This window comes from Vombatus ursinus, unplaced genomic scaffold (assembly GCF_900497805.2).
Source record: "Vombatus ursinus unplaced genomic scaffold, bare-nosed wombat genome assembly UNPS02014945.1, whole genome shotgun sequence".
In the NCBI taxonomy this organism is placed as follows: domain Eukaryota; kingdom Metazoa; phylum Chordata; class Mammalia; order Diprotodontia; family Vombatidae; genus Vombatus; species Vombatus ursinus.
The window spans coordinates 25,934,915-25,940,928 of record NW_020954723.1 but is presented as its reverse complement, the minus strand read 5'-3'; the positions used below and the strand labels follow the sequence as shown (position 1 = coordinate 25,940,928).

At 38.0% G+C, this 6,014-nt stretch overlaps 1 protein-coding gene across 6 annotated transcripts in view; it reads right to left on the bottom strand.

The window, feature by feature from the left end:
- The window catches only part of NUMB (NUMB endocytic adaptor protein), a 169,488-nt gene that overhangs the window by 20,171 nt on the left and 143,303 nt on the right, over positions 1-6,014 (bottom strand). The gene's annotated exons all lie outside the window — the stretch shown is intronic.

Genomic DNA, 6,014 nt, shown 5'->3' with positions numbered 1-6,014 from the left:
AAGTCCAAGGCCCAAGAACTGTTATTGTGTGTGTATTTGTTTTTTTTTTTTTTTTTTTTATCACAGCATCATAGATTTAGTGCTAGAAGGGGGCAATCAGGTCAACATTTTCATTTTACCAGCGAAAGAAGCTAATGATTGTTATTTTTTTCAAGATAAGCACAAAAATGTTTGTCCATTTTTAACTGAGCACCAAATATGTAGTGACAACTAGAAGTTTAAGAAGATCAGTTGAAAACAGTTGTGACTTTAATACAATATGAATTTAATTTTTTTGCTGCAGAAAAAATTAGGTTTGGGGATACAGAGACATACTCAAGAATAGGCTAGCATATGATTTCTCTGAAAGAAAGGCAATGGGAGAGTTTGCAATGTCATTTTAATGGCTTTTTTTTTCTTACCTGCTTTAAGGGGTACAAACAAAATAATATGAAATGATGACTGGAAATGGAGTATGTCAACTTCAAATTAGGATACTGTCACAAGGACAAGAAGAGAAACCTTAAACAGCTAGACTGCAGTGTCTAAGAGAGAATAAAGTGGTATAAAACCAATGTCTACTCCAATAATACTCTGAGGCTTCCCTGCATATGGGGGGGGTGGGGTGGGAATAGAGCCCTAAATATACACCTTTGTATCATTACTGGGTTATCTTAGAAATGGCACTTATTTTATGGGGAACATACTTATGTGCTTTCTGATATAAACTTTTTCCATGATTCTATTCCTTTGACAATAAAGGGCTTTGGCTGCCATAACATCCTAACAATTCCATGGAATTTTTCTTGTTTAGTCCTGTTCTTAAAATCTCATTCAGTTACTATAGTCTGCCTAGTAACTGCTACCTCACTTAGATGTTTTGTCCTGTAGCTGAACTCGGGTCCAGGTTGCTTTGGATACACAGGATCTCTGACTGCATTTAAATCTTCAAGCTCTGAACTAGCTTACCAGTCAATGATTCCTAAACATTGTATCTCATAAGCAATGGATCAAAGCCACAATCTTCAAACCATCTCAAGCTTGAGTTAGTGAAACATCAGTTTTTTAATTTATTTTTTGTTGTTTTTCAGTCATGTCTCATTCTCTGTGACCCCATTTGGGGTTTTCTTGGCAAAGATACTGGAGTTGTTTGCCATTTCTTTCTCTAGCTCATTTTACAGATGAGGAAACTGAGGCAAACAAGTGACTTGCCAAGGGTCACACAGCTAGTAAAGGTCTGAGGCCAGATCTGTACTCAGGAAGAGGAGTTTTCCTGACTCCAGGCACTATCCATTGTGCCACCTAGCTGCCTCTTATAATTTATGGTGTGTCACAAAAGGACAGTATTTCATTTCATAGTCACAAGCAAGGCTTTTTGTTGAGTTAAAGTCAGCTGACCAGAGGATCCAGGGGAAAAGTATCCAAGGACAAATATAACAGTTTTGCATTTAGAATGGAGACTTTAAGAATACTTAAATGGTATAAGCATATACATATTTTTAAGAACACTTGACACCCGAGTATTGCTAAGATAGAAATGTGGCAGCAGAAATGTAGATGTGAGACATTAAGAATTATTTTAACACCACCGTCTCAACACTTTCTACTTTACCAATGACATCAAAGCTAGAGGTGGAGTTAACACTGACTAGAGTCAATAAAATTTAGAATACAGATTCACAATATAGAGGAAATCATTCTGAAAATATGGACTGTATGGAAAGGAAAGGCCGTACTTTGATTCAGAGTTTAAACCACCAAACTTAATTTGTCAAGCCACCATGTCAACCTGTGGGTCAATGACAGGAAATGGAATTTAGTTTGCTGTGAATTTCAAATGTGCACTCTTTATTCTTGCTAAATGTTTTGATGTTTGGCTTTTAAAATTATTTTCTACCTTAGCCGACAGTACTGTGTGCTTAAAAGAAGCAATCCAGCGACAGTTTAAATAATCTGACACTGGAGAAAGTGAAAGCAAGTGTTGGATTTATTGTAAATTACCAAATCAGTAAGTTGCTTAACTACACTTAACACTGAATGGAGAAAAGAATATGTACACTTCACAAATAAAATCTGTCCTGAACATATGAGAAATTCATTGGTAATTTTATGAACAGGTATAAAAATTGGTTTCAATATGGGTATCAGGAAGGAACACAAAAAAGCGAATTATTGGCTTTAGAGAGGGAATTGTATATAGCAAATTAATTCCAGGCTTACAGGATCATTTTTTTTTCTCAAAAAAAGAATTTGAAATAAAAAAGAGTTTTGGATTAACCATGGTGATAATAAAAGGTCAGAACCCTATCCTTTTCATATCTCCTTTATTGTCCGTTGCTTGTTTTAGTTGTGCTCCATTCAAAAAGTCAAAAAAAAAATTGGGGGAATTATAGGTCAATTGGCTGGCTTCTAGTTGTTTTTCCCTTTTAAATAATAATATAAACTGATAAGCACACACCTGGGATGTATTTCAGGGGCAATTATAATAACTGCTCACATTTATGTAGTACTTAAAAGTTTTATAAAGCACTTTCCTCACAACAATCTTGTAAGGCAGGCTTCATAAATATGATTATCACCTTGTTACAGATGAGGAAAACTGCATTCAAGAAAGATGAACTGACTTACTCATGATTACACAGCTAATAAATGGCAGGGGCAAGTTTTGGACCTAGTTCTTTGGATAGGGAGAGCAAATTCACTGAATGACAAGTGTCAGGATTTTAAAAGACCCAAAAAACTCCACTGGTTAGAATAAGGGACCAAATCTAACAAGATGAAATTTAACAGGAATAATGAACAGGATGGGGAAGGCACAATGACCAGTTTGTGCTAAAGAGATCGTGGATTTCAGTGGACTGTATGAGTGCACAGGTGACACAGAAGTCAAAAGCTAATGTAGTCCTCGGCGGCATTAAGAGAGAGAGCCTCTCGGACGAGGGATGTGATGGCCCTGATCAGATCATGTATCTAGGGTACCTTCTCTAGTTCTGGCTGGCACATTTCAGCAGCATAGTGATAGCCTGGAGTGATCAGAATAATGCCGGAACTAGAGAACATGCCTTGGGAAGATCCATGGAAGACTGGAGATGTTTAGCCAAGAGACTAACTGAGAGAAGACATAATAGGCGGCTTCAAATTTTTAAATGGCTTGTCACATGGAACAGGAATGAAAATTGTTCTTTTAGGCCTGAGAGTGAAGAATTAGGTGCGTGGGTAGAAGTCAGAGAGAAGTAGATTTAGGCTCCTTTCAAGCAAAATGGGCCTTCCTAACAATCCAAACTGCCCAAAAGGTATTGAGTTCCTTGTCACTGGAAGTCTTGAAGCAGAATTTAGATGACTGCTTGTCAGCATGGATGCTATAAGAAAGGATTCAGTTAGGAGTGGGACTAGATGAGCTCTGAAGTTCCTTCGAACTCTGAATGTGTTGATCTTGAGAAATAAACTCTTACTTGTTTTTTTTTTAATTATTATTTTTTTAAGGCAGTTGGGGTTAAGTCACTTGCCCAGGGTCACACAGCTAGTAAGTATCAAGTGCCTGGTCTGAGGCCGGATTTGAACTCAGGTCCTCCTGACTTCAGAGCCGGTGCTCTATCCACTATGCCACCTAGCTGCCTCCAATAAACTCTTATTTGAATGGGATCACTGAATTCTTTTTCTTGATCAATTTACCTACAAGCTACTTTTTACATAAAATGGAGAGATGAGGCTTAAATGATCTTATTACTCATACTACCAATCAGGTACTGGCATTCATTCAAAACCAGTGAAGAAGTCACAGTGGTGGCTGGAACTGAAAGTATGCACAGAACATCAGGATATCCTGATCACTGATCTAAAATGGGGGCAACCACAAACTAACAGGGTAGACACAAAAAAAAAAATGCCTTACCAACACAGGGGTACAATGTCAAACTATGTGGAACAGTTATAAAATGCTGGGAAACCACAGCTGCAGCATATCAATTGGTCATCAGAGCACAGAGGTGACTGCAGACTATAAGGGAAAGCTTTGCAAATGTCCCCAGTCTCAAACTAAGGCACGTGCACACTATGGGGAAAGAACTCGGGTTTTGTTTTGCTTTTTTTCCTCCAAAACACATACAGAAAGGGATGGCAACAGATTTGCAAACAGCATTTTCTAACGTAGGCATGGATGTTCACCAAACTGATACTGACTGGACCCCACAACGAAGCATCACCAACCCAGAAGGCACAAAAGAGACCATCCTTATTCTATGGTGAAGGATGAATTCATGATGAGACAGTAAGAATGTGACATGCAGCATTATCCGTGGAAGATTTTTTTGAAGAACCAAAGAGGGAACAGCCCCAGATGAAGGGAACCAATGGAATTCACATTTCTACTACAGGACATGGAATGAAACCTTCAGTTTTATCTCGCATCCTCACCAAAGCTTTCTGATGTGAAAAAGGAATATTACAACTCTTGAAGAGTCTGAGACTGTAACAGTGCAATTAAAAAAAAAAAAACTTCTCAGTTAGGGTGAATTTTCCCCAGAGCTATGAGATAGAGGAATTCTTTCAATATATTTATACCTTCTTCTGTCAGAGGGGCCTGGAGGCATCATGCCTACGGTGAAGGGAGGACCACCGTTCACTAGGGTTTAAGGTCTATCCTAATTAATTCCTTACGGCAAGTTCTGGATTGTTGCCTCCAGCAACTTCTTAGTTCTTTTTCTTAAAATGTGTTTCATTGGCACCTAATCTTTACATCACAGTTCTTTCCCATGCTGCCTTCATACTAAACACATTAAGCAAAAATGTCTGATTTAGAGTCGATAGCTGACAAGTCTGCCCTACTGGCTTTTCACTCCTCGAAGTGAGGGATGAGATATGTTTTATTGTCTGTTCTGAAGGATCTTTGCTGGGTTTCTCCATGACTCAAGAGCGTCATTTTCTTTTAGTGAGCTTCTCATCTACTTTGTTGTACTCATTGTTAATTCTTCTTTTGATTCTCCATATCCCTGTGCATCAGTTTATAGGAACTTTCTTATGTTTCTCCATATTCCTAATGTTTATCATTTCTCACTGTATGACTACAATGTTACATTCTTAGACTGTAATATTTTCACCATCTCCCTCTTCATGGGTCCCCTCTTTGTTTTCAATTGCTTACTACCAGAGTGTGGCAATATTTTTGGTTCATATTGGATCTTCATTTTTGACTTTTGCTTTCTTGTAGTACTCGTCCAATAATGAGATTGCTGGGTCAAAGGGTATGGACAATTTAGTCACTTTTATTGCATAATTCCAAAATGAAATCCAGAGCAACTAGATTACTACAAAGCTCTTAGTATGCCTGTCTTCCCACGGCCCCTCCAAAATTGACTATTCCCATCTTTTATGGAGTGATATGAAATCTTAGAGCTGTGTTTATTTTGTGGTTTTCTTACCATCAGTGACTTGAAGCATGTTTTCATGGGGTCATTTATAGGTTGTAATTCTTTTTTTGAAAACCATTTGTTCACATCCTTTGACCACTTATCTACTGGGGAATGGACTTGGTTCTTTCTCCCTAAATGAGGGAGTGCCTGGTATACCCTCCCTTTTCCTCTTTGCTGCTATTTTAATTCCCACACCCTTTCCTGTATGACGTTAATCTTTTTTGTACTTTATTAGATATGTTCTTTCTGGATTCTTATTTTTGTTTTATTCTTTGGAATACATGTTCTGACATATTAAAAAGCAATAGCACCAAGAGGAACTGGAAAATCATTTTTCCAAGTCCACATTCTCCCACATCACTCACTCACTGGGTTTTTATGTGAAATGTCTGAGTTTCTCCCCTTCCCTAGAGAGACAATACCACAATGTTCTCTGGAGGAGTCCATGGTTCACCAACCACACTGTAACAAAAAGGTTGGATTCATATTAAGTACCTCACAGATAGGTGTGTTCCTGGAAAAGAATGATTCTTAAACCTGTATATGAGGAAAACTTTTAGCTTACCCTTCCTGAGTTGCCTTAGAAATATAGAGAAAAGACAGCTAGGTGGCACAGTGGATAGAGCT